This window comes from Cynocephalus volans, chromosome X (genome assembly GCF_027409185.1).
Source record: "Cynocephalus volans isolate mCynVol1 chromosome X, mCynVol1.pri, whole genome shotgun sequence".
In the NCBI taxonomy this organism is placed as follows: Eukaryota; Metazoa; Chordata; class Mammalia; order Dermoptera; family Cynocephalidae; genus Cynocephalus; species Cynocephalus volans.
The window spans coordinates 139,178,509-139,200,619 of NC_084478.1; positions in this window are offsets into that span (position 1 = coordinate 139,178,509).

A 22,111-nucleotide genomic window follows, 5' to 3' on the forward strand; every position below is an offset into this window, starting at 1 on the left:
GCAACACCTGTCAATAACTACCCTAAATGTGAATGCACTAAACTCTCCATTCAAAAGACACAGACTGACTGATTGGATTAAAAAGCTAGACCCAAGTATATGCTGTCTTCAAGAGACCCACCTCCCTGGTAGAGACACAAATAGACTAAAAAGTGAAGGGGTGGAAAAAGATATACCATGCAAATGGAAACCAAAAACAAGCAGGAGTAGCTATTCTTATATTGGACAAAATAGACTTTAAACCAAAAAAACATAAAAATAGTCAAGGCCACTATATAATGATAAAAGGATCTAACCAGCTTGAAGAAATAACAGTCAAAACATGTATTCCCCCCATATCAGAGTATCCAGATACATAAAGGGAACACTCTTAAACTAAAGAAAGAAAAAAGGAACTAATACATTAATAGTGGGTTATCTGAACACCCCTCTCTCAGTATGGGACAGATCGTCCAGGAAACAAGTCAACAAAGAAACACAGGATTTAATCTTCACCCTACACAAACTGGACTTCATATATATATACATATACACAGAACATTTCACCCAACAACTAAAGAATACACTTTCTTCTCATCAGCTCATGGTACATTCTCCAGGATAGACCACATATTATGTCACAAATCTAGTCTCAGCAAATTTAAAAAATTAAAAACATTCCACCTATCTTTTCAGACCACAATGGAGTACAATTGGAAATAATATGCAAAACTCTGGAAGCTATATAAATACATGAAAACTAAATAATAGGCTCCTGAATGACCAATGGGTCCAAGAAAATAATTGAACAGGAAATCAAAATTTTCTAGAAATTAATGAAAATAGAGACATATTTTATAAAAACGTGTGGGATACTGCAAAAGCAGTACTAAGAGGCAAATTTATTACAGTAAATGCTTATATCAAAAGAATGGAAAGACTTCAAAGAAACAACCTAACACTACACCTCAAAGAACATGGAAAACAACAATACTACCTAAAGGTAGTAGATAGAAAGAAATAATTAAGATCAGAGCAGAACTAAATGAAATAGAGGCTGAAAAAACAATAGAAAGGATAAACAAAAGATGAAGTTGTTTTTTTGAGAAGATAAATGAAATAGAATAACCATTAGCTAGGTTAACAAGAAAAAAAAAGAAAAGAGAGAAGACCCAAATAACAAAAATCAGAAATGAAATGGGAGACATTACAACAGATATCACAGAAATACAAAGAGTCATTAGAGACTATTAGCAACAAATGTATTACAACAAATATGAAAATTTGGAATATATGGATAAGTTTCCAGACATACACAAACTACCGAGACTGAACCAAGAAGAGACAGAAAACCTAAACAGACTAATCACAAGCAAGGATATTGAAGCAGTAATTAGCAGTCTTCCAGAAAAGAAAAGTCTGGGTCAGATGATTTTATAGCTGAATTCTTTCAAACTGTTAAAGAGGAGTTAATACTAATTATCCTCAAACTATTCCAAACAATTGAAACAGATGCTACTCTCCCAAACTCATTCTATGAGGGCAACATAACTCTGATACCAAAACCAGATAAAGACACAACAAAAAAAGAAAATTATAGACCGATATCCTTGATGAATCTAGAGGCTAAATTCCTCAACAAAGTATTAGCAATCAGAATACAACAACATATTAAAAAAATCACATACTACGATTAAGTGGGATTCATCCCAGGGATGCAAGGATAGTTCAACACATGAAAGTTAATAAATACAATACATCACATCAACAAACTCAAGGACAAAGACCATATGATTATCTCAATAGATGTTGAAAAATCATTTGACAAAGTTCAACATCCCTTCATGATAAAGAATCTCAACAAATTAGGTATAGAGGGAAAATACCTCAACACAATAAAAGCCATTTATGACAAGCCCACTGCTAGTATCATTCTGAATTGGGAAAAACTGAGGGATTTTCCCTTAAGGACAGGAAGAAGACAAGGATGCCTACTCTCACCACTTCTATTTAGCATAGTACTGGAGGTACAAGCCAGAGAAATCAGGCAAGTGAAAGAAATAAAGGGAATCCAAATTGGAAAAGATGAAGTCAAACTGTCTCTTTTTGCAGATAACATGATACTATATATAGAAAAACCTAAAGACCCTATCAAAAAACTCCTAGAGTTGGGTAATAACTTCAGTATTGTTGCAGGATACAAAATAAATGCCCCCAAATTAGTAGAATTTATATACTCAAATAATAAATCAACAGAAAGAGAAATAAAGAAAGTAAGCTCATTTACAATTGTCATGAAGAAAATAAGATACCTAGGGATCAATTTAACCAAGGAGATGAAAGACTTCTACAGTGCGAACTACAAACAATTTCTGAAAGAAATTAAAGAAGACATGAAAACATGGAAAGATATTCCATACTCTTTGACTGGAAGAATTAATATTGTGAAAATGTCTATACTACCCAAAGCGATCTACAGATTCAATGCAATCCCCATCAAAATACCAATGACATTCTTCAGAATTGGAAAAAACAATTCTACCTTTCACGTGGAAAAACAAAGGACCCCAAATAGCCAAAGCAGTCCTGAGCCAAATAAATAAAGCCAGAGGCATTACACTACCTGATTTCATATTATACTACAAAGTTACTGTAATCAAAACAGCATGGTACTGGTATAGAAATAGATATTCAGACCAGTGGAGTAGAATTGTGAACCCAGAAATCACTCCTCAGGCTTACAGCCATCTGATATTGGACAAAGGCAGCAAAAATCTACATTGGGGAAAAGACTGCCTCTTCAACAAGTGGTGCTGGGAAAACTGCTTATCCATACTCAGAAGAGTGAAACTAGATATGCATCTTGCACCATACATTAAAATCACCTCAAAATGAATTAAAGACTTATGTATAAGACCTGAAACTGTAAAATTACTAAGGGAAAGTATAGATGAAACAGTTCAGCAATTAGGTCTGGGCACAGGCATTCTGAACATGAGCCTGAAAGCACAAGCAGCAAAAGAAAAAATAAACAAATGGGACTGTATCAAACTAAAAAGCTTGTGCACAGTGAAGGAAACACACAAGAAAGTGAAACAACAACCTACAGAGTGGGAGAAGACTTTTGCTAACTATACATCTGACAAGGGATTAATTTCCAGAATATACATAGAACTCAAGAAATCATACAGTAAAAACAAAAATTAAATTAAATTAAATTAAATTAAACAAATAACCCAATCAAAAAATGGGCAAAGGAGCTGAATAGACATTTTTCCAAGGAAGACATACAAATGGCCAACAGATACATGATAAAATGCTCAGCATCACTAGTCATAAGGGAAATGCAAATTTAACTACATTGAGATACCACTTCACCCCTGTTAGATTGGCTATACTCAAAAAGACAGTGAATAACAACTGCTGACAATTGTGTGGAGAGAAGGGAATACTCCTACACTGTTAGTGGGACTGTAAATTAGTACAACCACTATGGAAAAAAGTATGGAGTTTTCTCAAACAACTACAAATAGATCTTCCATACGATCTAGCAATCCCCCTTCTGGGTATATACCCAGAGGAATGGAAAACATCATGTCAAAGGTATACCTGGACTCCCATGTTCATTGCAGCTGTTTACAGTAGCCAAGATATGGAACCAACCTAAATGTCCATCGATGGATGATTGGATAAGAAAACTGTGGTATATATACACCATGAAATACTACTCTGCCAGAAAAAAGAATGAAATACTCCCACTTGCAACAATGTGGATGAACCTGGAGAAAATTACCTTTAGTGAAATAAGCAAAGTACAGAGGGATAAACACTGCATGTGCTCACTCATATGCAGGAGCTAAGAGAGAAAGAAGGAAGGAAAGATAGACCACAGTAGTACATTTATCTCTCAGAGGGAGAGAACAATCATTGGGCCACAAAGTGGAGTGGGGGTATAGGGGGAGGGGGTGGGAGGTAGGGGATAATTGGGTGGGGGACATGGGGTACAAAAGCATTTTCTGGCAATGCGTATACTGCCAGTATGAAGTTGGCCCTCACATCATGGGCATGAGGGGTGACAATTAACTTTGTATCTGATGAATATTCATAATATAAATAAATAGATAGATAGATAAATAAATAAATAAATAAATAAATAAATAAATAACCACCTCTTTGTGCACACAAAAAAATTCCATACACACTTAAGAATGTGTGTTCTGCTATTGTTGAGTATATTTTCGAGTAGAATGTTATACAAAAGTTTTTTAGGTTTTGTTCCTTTGTAATATTGTCCATGGTGACTATTTCTTTGTTATTCTGCCTAGTTTTTTAATCTGTTACTGAACATGGGGTATTGGAGTCATCAACTATTATTGCTGAATTATCTATTTCTCCTTTCAATTCTGTCTAACATGTTTTATGTATTTTGAAGATAAGTTGAGTGAATATAAGTTTATAACTATTATATCCTCCAAATGAATTTACCCTTTTATCAATATAGGATCTTCTTTTTCTCTAGTAACAATTCTAATCTTTTGTCTATTTTGTCTTTTATTAGTATAGCCACTCCAGCTCTCTTCGATTAGAGTTTGTGTGCTATTTCTTTTCTCTTTCTGTTATTTTACTTTCAACCTATTTGTGTCTTTAAATGTAAAGTTTTTCTCTTTTAGACAACATATAGTTGGATCATGGCCATTTTATTTATATCAATGCTTCCAGTTAGTGCCTTATGCTGGCAGTGTTTGGTTCATCTGCATTTAATGTAATTACTGACAGGGTAAGATTTGTTTCTGCCACTTGGCTATTTGTTTTCTGTTCATCTTATATCTTTTTGCTCCTTTATTCCTCCATTACTGCCTTTTATTGTGTTAAATATGTACTATCTAGTATATCATTTTAACTCTCTTATTGTTTCTGTTACCATATTTTGGGGAGTTGTTTTCTTCCTGGTTGCTTTGGGACTACAATTAACATCTTGAGATAAACCAATCTAGTTTGAATTAATAGCAATTTAGTTTCTATGGAATAAAATACTGCTAAAATATAACTCTATTTCACCTCTTCTTTTGATATTATTGTCATGCAAATTACATTTTTATATATTTTAACTGCATCATCACAGATTTATAGTATTATTTTATGCATTTGTCTTTTAAAGTAGATTTTAGAAGAGAGGAGTTACAAAGACAAATAATTATAATGTCTTTTATATGTCCCATAAAGTAATAATATAGTTACCTTTGTTTGTGTTCTTTATTTCTTTTTGTAGTTTTGAGTCTTTTCCTGTCTAGAGTATTTCATTTTACCCTAAAGGATTCCATTTAGTAATTCTTATAGGGCAGGTTTGTGAGCAACAAATTCCCTCAGTTATGGTTTATTGGGGAATGTCTTAATTTCTCTTTCACTTTCGAGGCTAATTTTTTGTAATAGAATCCATACATGAGTTTTTCTTTCAGCGCACTGAATATGTCATCCCACTGACTTCTGGTCTTAATAGTTTGTGATGAGAAGTCTGCTGTTAAATTTATTCAATATCCATTGCACATGATGAATTGCTTTAGATTCTCTGTTTTTGTCTTTTGGCGGTTTGCATATGACATGCTCAGGCATGAATCTCTTTGAGTTTATCCTAGTTGGAGTTCATTGAATATGTAGATTATTTTTTTCATAAAATTTCAGAAGTTTTTGTTGTTGTTGTTGTTGTTGTTGTTGTTGTTGTTGTTTTTACAAGCATGGTGATAGTTCCCCAGCTCTACTTTTTTTATTTTATTTATTTATTTTTTATTTATTATTAGTATATTCATTCTTACAAATCATGATATTTCTTTATGCCCTTTGCCCTATCTACTACTAAATTTTGGAAATTTTTACTGTTTCTTCAAATATTCCTTGTGCCTGTTCCTTCTGCACCCCCTCTTTCTGGAACTCCTGTTATGATTCTATGGGTATGCTTGATGGTATCCTACAGGTCTCTTAGGCTCTGTTTGTTTTTCTTTATTCTGTTATGTTTCTGTTTCTCAGACTGGATAATCTCATTTGACCTAATCAAGTTCACTGATTCTTTCTTTTGACTGCTCAAATCTGCTTTTAAGTTTCTCTAGTGCATTTTTCATTTCACTTATTGTACTCTTCCATTTCAGAATTTTATTTATTTTTATATACTTCGTATGACTTTACTAACATTCTCTATTTGGTGAGACATTGAGGTTTGAACATGTCCACAAAAAGTATGCACTGGAAAATTAATCCCTAATGTAGCATTGATGGGAGACATTGATGGGAGGCAGGGACTAATGAGAGGTGATTAGGCCATGAGGGCCAAGTTTGAATGTGTCCCCCAAAAAGTATGTATTGGAAAATTAATCCCTAATGCAACATTGATGAGAGGCATTGATGGGAGGTGGGGTCTAATGAGAGGCAACTAGGCCATGAGGTCCCAGCAAATGGATTAATGCCATTATCACATGAGTGTTTTTTTTTTTTTTTTTTTTTTTTATCATAGGAGTGGGTTCCTTATGAAAGGACTAGTTTAGTGCCCTTTGCCTCTGTCTCTCTCTCTCTCACTCTCTTTGCCCTTCTGCCTTGTGTCATGAGATGATGCAGCAAGAAGGCCCTTGCCAAATACGAGCCCCCTCAATCTTGAATATTCCATCCTTCAAAACTGTGAGAAAAACAAATTTCTTTTCATTAGAACTAACACAGCCTCAAGTATTCAGCTACAGCAGCACAAATGGACCAAGACAGACATTTTTTCTCATAATATCTTTTATTTATCTAGGCATTGTTTTCTTTGGTTTTTGAACATATTAATAACAATTTAAAATATTTAACTAATTGGTCCAAAGTATGTGCTTCTTCAAGGACAATTTTTTATTCACTGCTATTTCCTGTTTATGGCTCATGTTTTCCTGTTTCTTTGCATATTTTCTATTTTTCTCTTTAAAAGTGAACACTTTAAATACAATAACGTAGCCAACCTGTAAATCAGTTGTTGTGCCTCTCCTGTTTATTTATTCTGCTGTTCTTTGAAAGATTCTGTGAAATCTGTTATTTATCATTGTGAGTAGCTACTAAAACCTCTGCACAGTAAGCTAGTGGTCAGCTAATGATTAGACAGAGATTTCCTTAAAAACTTTGGACCAGTAATTCTCCCATCTTTACCATGGTCCTCAGTATGTGTGTTGGGATATACTTTCTATGCTTAGGAAGGCAATTTACAACTGTACCTCAGCTTTCATTTCTGTTGGGTTACAGCAATAGCTATGCTTATTGTCTGGTTGGGGTTATTGTCTAACTCCTGCCAACACAGCCAATCATAAAGCTACATGACTACACCACTTGTCATGTTAGGGCCATTGCTACATCAATTGTATGGCTAGGCATTTCATAACTAAAGCCAAAACCTTTTGTTATTTTAGTTATACTAAGTTTTCCATTTGTATTGTCAGGGCTAGGGTCCACAGACCCTTCAAACCTGTTGTGCACACTGGGTCACCAGACCCCTCACATTCAGGGCTGGGTCATAGACCTCTCACACTCAGGTCCATGCTAGGTAATTAGGAAAGATCCTGGGAGCTGTTGGCAGATAACACGAGCTTAGTCCTCAACTTCTTCAGCAACAGCAGCAGCTTGCAGCAGCTTACAGCAGGTCTAGAGGCAGCAGTGGTGGTGGCATTCTCAGGGCATCCTGCAGGCACTGGCAGCAACAGCTTGCAGCAACAGCCTCTAGTAGCAGTAGCGGCCTCGCCATGCCCCTCCCGGGGGGGCACCTTAAGGGGAAGGGAGTGCTGTGGATCAGAGCCACTCATCCTTTATACTTAAGTCCATAACCCAGGACACCTGGGTGCACATATGCAATTAAATCAGACAATAACCAAGGAACTCCTGGGCGCACATGCAAATTTACATCAAATGCTTAGTAAGATTCTGAACATCTGAGGGGCCCTGACCATTTTCCTATATTTTCCCTACAATTTTCCTCTTATATAAAGCCTCATGTCAGCCAGAAATGAGAGATTAAGGCCTTCTCAGGTCTTTCCGGAGCATGAAAACAGCTCAGAACATGCATGTGATCTTCCAGATTCCCTGGAATATGTCAGAGCTTTTTAAAACCCCTTAATAACATCTTACTCAATAGTTTTTCCTTTCAACTTTTTTGCTTAGCTTTTAGTTAGCCACAACTGGTATTGCCACTGAAATCAGCTAAAATGCTAAACAGTTGTTCCTGGTTGTTTTCAACTTCCTAGGGATAAGCTTCATGCAGAGTGATCTCTGAGCCAGATCAGATCAAAGCAAACACTGAGAATGGAGTTTTTAGGGAGTTGCCAAACAAATTGAATAATGATAATTCCTTGTGGATGGTATTTTGGATTAGCTCCAAACCTGTATGCACCCTCTATTAACTGCTTATCTGCTGGTTTTCACAGCTATCCTTATTGTGATGTTGATTTTTCAAGTCTACCAGAGAGCTACAGGGAGAGGGATAGGAATAGGGCAAGGTAAAATGCAAAAGTACTCACTGTTCTTACTGACATTCAGCCACTTTTTCTGAAAAAAAACGGTTCTCAGGTGTTCTGAAGATTTTGGTTATTTTCCAGAGTTCTAGAAAAGTTGATTTTGACCATTTTTCCCTGTATTATTGTTGCCTTCATGGAGGAGTGGATTTTTGGGGGGTTCATTACTCTACTTTCATGCAAGTGATTCATGCATAAAATATAATTTAAAAGCCTATGTCCACATATACAACAGAGCCCCAAAACATATAAAGCAAAGTGACAGAAACGAAGGGAGAAATAAACAATTCAACAATCATACTTGGAGAACTCAATGTTCCACACTCAATGGATAGAACTGCTAGACATAAAATCACCAAAGTTATGAGACTTAAAAAAAAATCTATAAAATAACTTGACCTAACTGTATACACCACCCCAAAACAGTAGAGTAGACATTCTTCTCAAGCACACAAGAAAGATTCTTCAGAATTGTCTATATGCTAGCTTATAAAAAAAGTTTCCATAAATTCAAAAGTCATGTAAAAGTTATTTTTGACAACAATAAAACTAAATTAGAACTCAGTAACAGAAGGAAATTGGGAAAATTCACAAATATTGGGAGATTAAGTACCTCTAAATAACCAATGGGCCAATGAATGAATCATAAGTAATATTAGACATTATTTGGAGCTGTGCTTAGAAGAAAGTTACAGCTGTTAACATCAATCTTAGGAAAGAAGAAAGCTCTCAGTTAAATAACGTAAATGTCCATCTTAAGCAACTAAAACAGAGCACTAACTACACACAAAGAAAGCAGAATGGGGGGAGAAATAAGAATCAAAGGTGAATAAGTGAGACAGAAAATTTTTAAAAAATAGGAATAAAAACCCAGTAAAATTCAAAGTTAGCTCATTGAAAAGATCAATACTATTGGCAAACCTTTAGCTAGACTGACCAAGAAAAAAAGATTACTCACAATACTAAAATTAGGAATGAGGAAATACTACTGACGTTAAAGAAATTTTAAAAAAGAAAAAAGATTGAGAATATTGAAAACAGCTGCATGCTAACAAACTAGATAAAATTACATGAAATGGACACTATCTTAGGAAAACACAAATTATCAAAATTAACTCAAGATGAACTACAAAATCTTATTAAAACTATGACAACTAAAGAGATTGAATGAGTAATTTTTGAACTTCTCAGAAATAAAATCTAGGGTCCAAATGCCTTAAGTGGTTAATTATAGCATCATTGTTAGAAAAAAATAATAATTTTTGTCAAACGCTTTTAGAAAATTGAGGAGGAGATAACACTTCTCAACCCATTCTATGATTCCAATATTACCCTGTTATCAGAGCCAGAATAAGATATCAGAAGAAAATAAAACTAGAATCCAATAGCTCTTATTAATATAGACACAAAAGTCATTAGCAAAATATTACAAACTAAATTGTGCCAAATATAAAAAGGATTACATATCATGACTAAGTGGGATTTATTCCAGAAATGCAAAGTCTGTTTAATATCTTCTAGGGTCTTAATGTTTGTATTCCCCCAAAACTCGTATGAGAAATACATTTCTGTTGTTTATAAGCCACTCAGGTTATTGTTTTATCAGACAAAAACAAACAAACAAAAAATACTAAGACAACATGCAAAAGTTAATTAGTATAAGATACCATATTAATAGACGAAAAGACAAAAAACAGAAGATCATCTCAAGAATGAACAATAGTCATTTGAGAAAATCTGACACCCTCAATGATTAAAAAAGAAAGAAAGAAAACTTTCAACAAACGAAATTGAACTTCCTCAAATTAATAAAGGGCATCTATGGAAAATCCAAAGCTAACATCATACTTAATGCTGAAAGATTGAATGAATGCTAATGAGGCATGGATTTCTGCTGTCACCAACTTCTACTTAATATTGCAGTGGAGTCTCTGGCCAGTACAATCAGGCAAGAAAAAGAAATAGGAGTTCAAACTGGAAATCTGAAAGAGTAAAATATCTTAATCTGCAGACAACATAAACATTTATGTAACAATTAATAAGGCATTCTCTCCCTTTTTTCCCATCCTTTCTCTCTTCTTCTCTTTCTCTCTATACAGGAATAAATTATTTCAGCCAAGTCACAGTTTACAGGATAAATATACAAAAAATTAATTGCATTTTTATATCTTAGCAATGAATGATCTCAAATGAAATTAACAAAACTATCTCATTTAGAGTAATGTAAAAAATAATAAAATACATAGAAATAAAATTAACAAAGGCTGTAGAAGACTTGGTATTGAACACTCCAAAACATTGCTAAAAAAAAATAAATAATATATAAATAAATGGAGAAGATATTCCATGTTCATTAATTGGAAGACTCTACGTTATCAGACAGCAATATTCCCTATTTTGATGTATACATTCAATAACAACCTATCAAAATACCAGCTCCCTTCTTTGTAAAAATTGAATAGCTGATTCTAATGCTTATACAAAAATTCAAGAGACCCAGAATTGTCAAAACAATCTCGACAATGAAGAAGAAAGTTTGAAGACTTGTACTTCTTCCTTTCAAAACATAACATGATGCTATAATAATCAAGATGCTGTAGCACTGGCATAACAATAAACTTAGACCAATGGAATAGAATTTAGATTTCCAAATGAAACCTTACATTTACGGTCAATTGATTTTGACAAAGATTTAATCAATTCAATCAGGAATAGATAGTCTTTTCAACAAATTGTGCTGAGACAACTGGATATCTATATGCAAAAGTATTGTTTCGGACAAATACCTTGTCATGGACAAAGATTAATTCAAAATGGATAATGGACATAAAGTAAAGAATGAAAACTATAAAAGTCCTAAAAGAAAGCATATAAGTAAATATTTGTGACCATACGTTAGTTGAAGATTCTTTAGATCTGACACAAAAAGCACAAGAAATAGAAGAAAACTTAATATAGTGGTCATCAACATTAAAAATGACCATAAAGAAAGTGAAAATGCAAGGTACAAAATTGGAGAAAATATTTATAGATTATATATCTCATAAATGACTTACAAGTCCAGAATATAAAAAGAACTCATAACTCAACAGTAAGGAAACAAAAAACCCAAATAAATAATGGGACAAAGATCTCAATGTACATTTTACTAAACGATGTATCTGTATGGTGATTAAGCACATGAAAAGGTGCTCAACATAATTAGTCATCTGGTAAATGCAAATAAAAACCACAATAAGATACCATTACACATTAACTAGAAAGGCAAAATTCAAAAAATTGACAGTAACAAGTGCTAATAATAATGTGTAGGAACTGGAGCCCTGATGCATTGCTGGTGAGAGGGTAATTTTGTGCAGCCACTTTGGCAATTTTTTAAAAAGTTTAAATGTCAATTTACATATGACACAGTAATTTCACTCTTAGACATCTACCTGAGAGAAAGTAAAACCTGTTCCCACACAAAGCATTGTAATGTGAATGTTTACAGCAGCATTATTTATGATAGCCAAAAAGTGAAAATAATTAAAATGTCCATCAACTCTAGAATGGTTAAACTAAGTGTGTTAAATACATGTAATGGAATACTCTTAAGTAATAAAAAGGAACAAAGTGCTGAAACTTGCTAGAGCATGGATGAATCTCACAAACCTTATGCTAACTCAAAGAAGCCAGATGCGAAAGATCCCACATACCATACAATATCATTTATTTGAAATGTACAGGAAAGGTAAGTCTATAGAAAGAGAAAGTAAATTAGTGATTGCCTGGGTCTGTGAATGGGAAACAGGGATTGACGTAAAAAAGTGATGCTTGGATCTCTTTAGGGTGATGGAAATGTTAAAAAGAAAAAAAAATGGATTGTGGTGATTTTTGCACAACTCTCTAAATGTACTAAAGATCACTGAGTTATACAATTTAAACAAATGAATTCCATCGTATGTAAACGATACCTCAAAGAAGTTGTTTTAAAAAAAAGTCCATGTCAATAAAAGCATGGACTTCTAGTATTTTACTGAAATGTCGCCTTGAAATAATTACCCTGACATACTAGGAAAACAGAAAAAAACTAAACAACAGGAAACAAAAAGCACGTCTTTACCTAAATATTTGTATATTTGTGGCACATTCTCTTTTTATAATTCTGTACTTGAACTAAATACAATTGTACATGAATTCTCAATACCTATTATTCAAACATGATAGATGATTCACATTCTGATGTTATAGAAAAATACTGAAACTGTTAAAAAAATCAAAAGCAACTTTCATGGTTTATTACCTTAGCCAGACATTTTCTAAAATGTTTGGTAACTATCAATGGCTTTTGATGTTGATCTTTGTGTGAGTCAAGAATGTGCTGACAGATTATTGACATACCTCCATATCAGGGTAAAGTATTTTTAAATTACTGTAATGCAGAAGATAAACTCTGAAACATTCTAAAATTGATCACTATAAACACAAAATGAAATATACAATGGTTGAATAAATCTTTCAAGAACATGATGTTCATTATGTTAGTGTTTATAACCAGATTCAATAAAAATGCATCATTTTTTATTTGATAAAAACTTTAAAACATTGTTTCTTAACACAGTAGATTTAATTAGTACTGATTTCAATTGATAATAATAATAATAATTTTAAAAATATTTGAGTATTTCTAAGTATTTGAATTTTAGTAATAACAACATCATTTGACTGTCTACTGTGTGTGAGGTGCCATGCATTACAGAATATATATACATGTGTATTTATAATTATATATATGTCAATCCATATATATTTATAAAACATTTACTATTCACAACAGATCTGTGAGATAGGTCCTATTATTTCTTCCATTCGAAAAATGAAGTAATGGAGGATCAGAGAGGTTAACCAATTTTCCCAAGATTGTATAACCAGAAAGTTAAAAAAAAACTTAACTGCAATGCTTTGTTATTCAATATTAAAGTAAAACATTGAGTTTCTTCAACTGAGACATTTAGAGTAATTCTGTGAACTAGAATTTATCTAATGAACCTGGATATGTGCTCTTTTCCAGGAGATAAAAATTAGTCTATAGAGTTATAAGTTAGGATAGTGGTTATTCTTGGAGCGGTAGCAAGTGAAAGGGAGTGTGCAAGAGAACTTCTTGGTGCTGGGGTTCTGTTTCATTATCTGGGTATTAGTTACATAACTATGTCCAGTTTCTGAAAATAGTTCAAGCTATTCAAGATATACAGTTGTCATAGGTGCTCTTTTCTGAATATATATACACATATATTGTATATGTATAAATTTTAATTAAAAAGTTAAAATGAGCACTTTGAACTTTATTTTCAATGATTTCTTCCAGGAATATTTTCAGGTCAGCAAAATATATATATATATTTTTTTTAATTGCAAAAAGTTATATATCTAGGTAGGAGAGCATTTCGAGTAACAAGGCCACTAATTATAAAAAACACAGAGCATAAGTGTGAGTTGTGTTCATTAATTGTCTTGTTTAGAGTTGTTCTGTTTTTCTGTAAATTTTAATTTTTTTTAAAAAAAAATCTGGTTTGGTCTTAGCAGAGTTAAGGAAAAGAGTCCTTGGGCTGTACTCTGAACTGCAATTGGAAGATTTTATTTCAAATACTTTGGGCAAATACTATTGGTAGTCAGCTAAAAGACCGCAAGAAACTATGTATAAATCAACTTTGATTTCAGTAAACCAAATGACAAAACTTCTTGTGACATACTTGAATTTGAAAGGAAAAAAAAGTCACCTTAATGATAAATGTGTTAGGTAAATTCGCAGTTGAATAATCTCATATCAATAATATCAAGTAATCAACCAGTGTTAACTTGGAAAGTATTACCTAGAGAGTAATTTGAAACTTTATTCTTAACCCTGATAAGTTGTCCTTATCAAATATTTAGATAACTCCAAACTGGGAAATATATGTAACATGCTGGATTACAGTTGAGATCAAAAATAATGCTGACTAGCTGGAACACGCTGGTGAATCCAGTGATATGAATTTAGATTTAATCGATTGCATAATTAAAGGGCTGGGGAGAATTTGTGTGAAACAGATTTTCAGTTACAGTAAAACTGCTAAAGTGAATGTAATCTTGACAAGTTATTGTTTATAAATATACTGTATCAAGCAGCAATTCCAAAATGTGTTTTGCAGGGTGTTAATAACTGTCTAATGAAAAAAGTTGTAGCTGAGAAATTCTGGGTTCAACAATTAATCAGTTTTTAAATTTTTTTTATTTTGTTTTGCTGCGGGACTTCTTGAATCCTCTAATGCATAGTGAAAAGAAAAGCGCTCTTTTCGTTGTGAAGCACCTTGAGTGACTAGTGTTTAAGAGAAAAATCTTAGTGAAAAACATAGGTTTCAAGAGGGATGGATTATTAGCATGTCCTGTGATTGCCACACATAGCCAATCATCATATTCAGCTGAGGATCTTTGAAAATATACTAATACATTTCAGGACTTTAATGCCAGAATAAGGAAAGGGAAAAACTGTAAGAAAGATGAGTTTAAGAACTAAAACTAAGAATTATTATTATCAAGATAATCATCTCTCATCTCTACCTCCCTTTATTTGACTTCGTTTTACAGATAGACCCTCTCCATATTACAGGGAAGATAGCCCCAATAGCTTTATATTAATTTTCTCTGGATTTGGTAACCCTAGTGGAAAGGAGATTCTTTATTCTGGAGTAATATTATAAATGCCAGGGGAGGACTCTAGGTAACGTGACAAACTTCTGGACCAGTTGCTGTAATCTGTGAGATGAAATACATTGGTTAGCTCAAATTTAGTGAAAGTTTTATACCTGAGACAAAAAATCATTGGTACCATAAATGATAGTTTTATGAGATACGCATGGGAAGGGAAGAAGTTATTTCAAAAAAAATTACTGAAAACACAAAGACAACAAACAACTACTGCAAGGCTCCCTTGTTATATGCAATAAAGAAGGAACTGTATTAAAATAAATTTGATAATTTTAGATAAATATAAAACAGACTGAATGAAAAAAACTTGAAAAATACAAACAAGTATAAGGAAGATGATAAGAAATAGCTTTAATCTCTTCACTCAAAGGAATCATTGTTAGTATTTAAGGGGTTTTAGTATAGGTAAAGAATTTTAGAAGCCGACTTTGGTTTCCACCCTGGTTTCACCAAGTATTATCTAGCTGCATTACCTTAGGTAAGCGTCTTAATCTCTGCATTTTAATTTCTCATTTGTTCCATGGGGAGAAAAATACTTAGTCATGGGATTGTTGTGATGACTAAATAAAATAATTTATATAAAACTCCTAGCATAATATATGATACATATTAATTATTGAGTAAATGACAATTTTTTATTTGCTGTTACTGTTATTTGGGCATATTTCTTATATTACTTTTATGTGCTCTGTATGTGATTGCTCAAAAATAACCAACTTTTACTAGGAAATTTATAATGAAAGAGATTGCAAGGAACCAATTTTGATAACAAAAAATCTATATTGTTCCTATGGAATATTTGATTAAGTAGAACTACTTTAGTTAATCAAGATGAATTAACTGCAAATATATACATTCCCCAGATGGATGGATATTTTTTTGTTTATCTTAAGCAATTTAAACATGCTCAGTTTGATATTGAATACCTTATGTTATCACCAAGGAAGAGAATTTTTATGTTTTGTGTTTGGTCATGCATTCGTTCTGCTTACCTCAAAATTAAACCCAGGTAACTCACTCTCTTTCTCTCCCTCTCTCTCCCTCCCTCCCTCCCTTCCTCCCTCCCTCTGTCTCTTTCTCTCTCTCTTTATCTCTCTCTCTCTCTCTCTCTCTCTCACACACACACACACACACACACAATTAAAGAAGGGTAAAGAGCACACTTTCTCACCTCACCTATTTAACATATTGTTTGAAGTTCTAGCCAGAGCAATTAGGCAAAAGAAAGAAACAAAGGGCATCCAAGTTGAAAAAGACAAAGTCAAATTGTCCCTGTTTGCAGATGACATGATCTTATATAGAGAAAAGTTAATACTCTAATGAAAAACTTTTAGAGCTGATAAATGAATTCAGTAAAGTTGCAGGATACAAAATCAGTACACAAAAATCAGTAGCATGCTCATACACCAACAATGATCAAGCAGAAAAAGAAATCAAGAAATAAATCCCATTTACGGGTAGCTACCAAAACGATAAAATACTAGGAATAAATGTAACGAAGGAGGTGAAAGATCTCTGCAATGAGAACTACAAAAACTTATGAAAGAAATTAAAGAGGTTTCCCAAAACAGGAAGACACTTCATGCTCATGGATTGGTACAATTAATGTTGTGAAAATGTCTGTACTACCCAAAATGATCTACAGATTCCATGAAATCTCTATCAAAATACTGATGATATTATTCACAGAAATAGAAGAAGCACTCCTAACATTTATACAGAACAACAAAAGACCTTGAATAACCAAAGAAATCTTGAGCAAAATGAATAAAGCTGGGGGCATAACACTACCTGACTTCAAATTATACTACAAAGCTTTATTAACTAAAACAGTTGATACCAGCATAAAAGCAGATTCTTGGACCAATGGAACAGAATACAAAATCCAGAAATAAATTCATGTAATAACAGTCAACTAATCTTTGATAAAGGCACTAAAACATACATTGGGGAAAGGACAGCCTCTTCAATAAATGGTGCTGGGAAAACTGGAAACACCTACAGAATGGAAGAAAATATTTGCAAACTATGCATTTGACAAGAATCTAATAATATCCAGCATATACAAGGAATTCAAACAACTTAATGGTAAGGAAGGAAATGACACAATTAAAAAATGGGCAAGGGAGCTGAACAGACATTTCTTAAAAGAAGACATACAAATAGCCAACATTATAATTGCAGTGCTGAAAAAAAAATAGTGAAAGATATCGTGCTAATCTGCCACAAAATGACAATAAACTAAAAAATAATAGTAAATATCCACTCCTTTCAAAAGTTATTTAATATTACCTATAAAATATGATGTTTATATTAAAATTTGGATGATTTAATTAAGGAAAATAAAATAAGATGCTTATGTCATGTGACTTTCTATGAAAACCAGTTTTCATAAGAGATTATATTTGCCATCCAAGGCTGTATTCAAACTTATTTTCCTAAACATGATATATATATATATATAAAAAAAAACATAAAAACACACTAAAAACAAACAGAAAACCAAATTATCACAAACAGCATAGTCTATATATGTCCACCACACTTAGATTTAAATGATTAGTTTTTATGGCTGAGTAGTACTTCATTGTGTATATATACAACATTTTCCTCATCCAATTGTCTGTCAGTGGACATTTGGGTTGATTCCATCTCTTGGGCATTGTAAATAGAGCTGCAATAAATATGAGAGTTTAGGTATCCCTTTGACATGATGATTTCCATTCCTTTCAGTATATACCCAGCAGCAGGATTGCTGGATTGTATGCTAATTCTATCTGTAGATGTCTGAGAAAACTCCATACTGTTTTCTATAATGACTGCACCAATTTATAGTCTCACCAACAGTGTAGGATGCTTCCCCTTCCTCTGCATTAGCTCCAGCATTGTTATTCTCTTTTTGATCATAGCCAGTCTAACTAGGGTGAAATGATATCTCAATGTGGTTTTGATTTGCATTTCCCTGATGCTGAGTGATGTTGAGCACTTTTTCATGTGTCCATTAGCCATTTGCATGTCTTTCTTTTAGAAATGCCTATTCAGCACTTTGCCCATTTTTTAATTGGGTTATTAGATTTTTTACTCTTGTTTTGAGTTCCTTGTATATTCTGGACATTAATCCCTTATCAGATGCATAGTTTGCAAATATTTCTCCCTCACTGTAGGTTATCTGTAGAGAACATAAATATGATTACTAGATATAGGAAAGGGTGGGGAGGTTAGTGAGGAATTGGTAAAGGGTCACAAAAATTGATTCCATTTTGTAATGATGAATATACTAATTATCCTGTTTTGATCATCACATATTGTCCATAGGTGTTGTTATTCAACTTTGTACCCCACGAGTATGTATAATCAATTATGTTTCAATTAAAAAAAATAAAAGTAAAATAAGCAGGATAAGTAAAAGAAATAATTTTAATACACTTGCTGTGATTCAAATTATTTAATGCTGTGACCATTGTCTGGCATATCACCTGCTAAACGCACCCCGTATTTGGGAAACAATTCTTCTTCCAGAATCAATATTCTATGAGTATTTTGCTTTATAGTCAATATGTAAATGAACTTGCTAATAATCTGTTACAAATCTGTGTGCTCACTGTTTATAGGCAACTCAATTAGTTTTCAACAGCTAATGGTACTCAAGCATTCTATTTTTCATCACACAAAGAGCACCTAAAAAAATATTGCTTGGGCATATCTCTCTACATTTTTGCTTTCTCATTTTCGTGATTTAATACCAAGTATTTTATCTCTTCATATTCAATGTCATAAAAATCAACAAATATCCACTTGTCTTTTAAAAAAGTTAAAAAATTATTTTTAGATATAAATTTTAAAATACTTTGTTAGTTTGATTGTGTTTTATGGTGGTAGTCATATGATTTCCCATAATTCCCTTTTCACTGAAAAAAATCTAATGACAGTAATAGCAGTTGTTTTCTAAATAATTAAACTTTACCTAAAGGGAATCCTTTACACTATTTATATGGAAATGCCTTTTTAAATTATAGAAAAAGAAATTATGTGATATACACTTCTTTCTTCAGTTAATTTTATAACCTTAAATATGGTTTTATAAATTGATGTTGTGGTGATATGAGTTCATATGCGACAAAGTTTAAATAAAGTTATCACTAAGTAAATGCATTTTCCTTTTTGGTAAATCAAAAATATACTTCAATTCTTTCCTTGTGTATATTAGATTTTAGTTTTCAATGGTCGTTTTATTTTCCATTGAGAGATAGTCCTAGGTAGATTCAGTGGACCACATATTCTTTAGTAATATCAGAAAGGTACACAGAATATCAGAATTCCAAAGGAAAATATCTGATTTTTTTTACTTGCCATGGAGATGTGCTTGTTTTGTTTCACTTGTATGCACAAGTTTGATATGCCATAACTGTTTCCAAACATTGGATAAAGTGACCTATTTATTTATGGCTTTGCTTTTTTAATCATTCGTTTGAAAATTTTCTATCCTAAGTCAAAATATTTTGGTTTTAAGAGGAACTATAAAATTAATGTAAATAAAACTAAAATATTGAAAATTATTAAGATAGTGTTTTTTCAAATATATTTTAAATCTGAGAATCAGAATTTTAGTTACCAGTAATGATTCCCAATAAAATACATCATATTCATCCAAAGTCCTCTTGATTATTAACTGAAGCATATTACTTTAATCATTCCCTTTGAATTAATTTATGAACAAAATAATAAAAGAATATATAAAAGTGTATTAAATATTAAAGGACAAATAAATATACTCTGAAGCAAATTTCAAAATTTTCCTATGCCTCATAAATGGTAATATGAGTACATTTAAATAATTGTATTAGTTTTAGAAGCCTATCCAGATCCTTAGAATATTAGGTCATCATATTTCTCTAAAGAGCATAAATTGAGAGGAGGAAAAAATTGCAATTGCTTAGAAAATTCTAATATATAATAAAACTAACTCAATTCATGTAATAGCTAAAATTACCATGTAGAGATCACTATGTAATACATAATGGTTGTGAAGCATTCAAAGAGTATAAAAAAGTGAAATTTCTACCATAGCCTCACCCCACTAGAGAATAACTATTAAACATTAGCTATGTATTCTTCTACTTTTTCATCATATATAAACATATCTGTACATATCTTATGTAGGTAAAGGTATACCATACCATGCACAGTTCTTTTTCAATTTATCTTATGCATTTAGTTATTTTCTTATTAAGTAAATAATTCATGTATGTTATGAAGACACTTATGAAAAATATATTAAGTGAATTTGGAAGTTTTCCTACATTCTCAAGATTACTACTATTAAGAGCTTATTATAAATGCTTCCATAAAAATATGAAGGCATATGTGTGTGTGTGTGTATATATATATATTTTTTTCATATAAAATATCATATGTAGTTTACTGTGGACATCTTTTTATATTAGTAAATATAGATTTGCTTCTTCGTTTTAGGTTTATAGTATTAATTTACCTATATACTGTATTAAAGTTATTGAATTTTCTATTTGCAGATATCTAGACTGCTATCCATATTTAATGAAATTAGATTCAACATCTGGATAAATAAGGATATAAGGATAGTGATTTCAGTGTCTGTAATTGTGGGTGTGCATGTGTATGTATGCAATCTTTGCATGACAGAGTCCAACTCCACAGGATTTGTTGGACCTGAATAGGTGGTGTGGCGTCGGCGAAAAAAAGAGATGGACGACAAATTTCTAATGCAAGTGTGGACAGAAACGACATGAATCTTGTTTTATTTATATCTTTTAAAATAATTTTTTACACAATGATTGATCTTTTAATCAAAACATTTCTTATTTCATTTCTATTGAAAAGGAAAAGTCAAAATGTTTTAAAGCACTCATCCTCTGATGAAAACATCTACTCATGCATCAATAGTTCACCCTAAAGTCTGTGGCTTGTGGCCAGAAAACTATACAATAGCAGCATGTTTAGTTTCAACACGTCAGACTTTCGGTCTGAATCACAATTTTTAACCTTTTAAACTTACACCTAAACTTATATTCTAAACTCCTATTAAATCTTACTTATATTTATATTTAACAATTTAATGTTTTATATTCATTATTCTAATTCTTAACCAAAATCACAATGTCTATAACATGATTTCTTATAATGAAACTTAAGTATAATGTCCTATTATATTTTGTATGACTATTAAAAACAATTACACTTTAAAATAATCTAAACAAAATCTATTAATATCAAAACCTTTTTGTGTATCTCTACTATTTTACCTATCCATCTCTATAACAAAATTTTTGTTTCCTTGCCAATTGACTCTGGGAACAGTATAAGGGTCAAAGTGAAAAATTAAGTGATCCTACTCAAGCTAACAAAACCACACTATATCATTCTTATTATTAATAAGGAAACAACATGTTCTTGGTAAATCAAGTGAAACTGTGGGAATGGGGAAAAAACAAAGAAATCTGTAACTAGTTGTGATCAATTAGTTGTAAATGCAATCGGACCCACCGACTCCCTGGGGGACATAGATAAAATTCCAACATAACTTCATTCCACACGTACAAGAGCATGACCACAGCCACAATGGATCAATGCACACATCACTAATAGGAAAGATCAATAACAAAATTAAATTGAGCCAACCCATACTGGGAACATGTATCAATAACACCCTCAGTACTGACAATGCCCTTTAAATAAACCAGTTAATTTTGATGTATTATTAACATGTTCTTTGAGAAACTCCAGGGTCCTCGGAATTTCCCAAAGCCATACTAAGCCAAAAGGTTAAGCTGTTTAATTCTGGGAAGCCTTGTCAAGCAACCAAATGTGAATAAACAGGAAATTCCACAGAGCCGTGCCACATACATGGGACCCCCTGC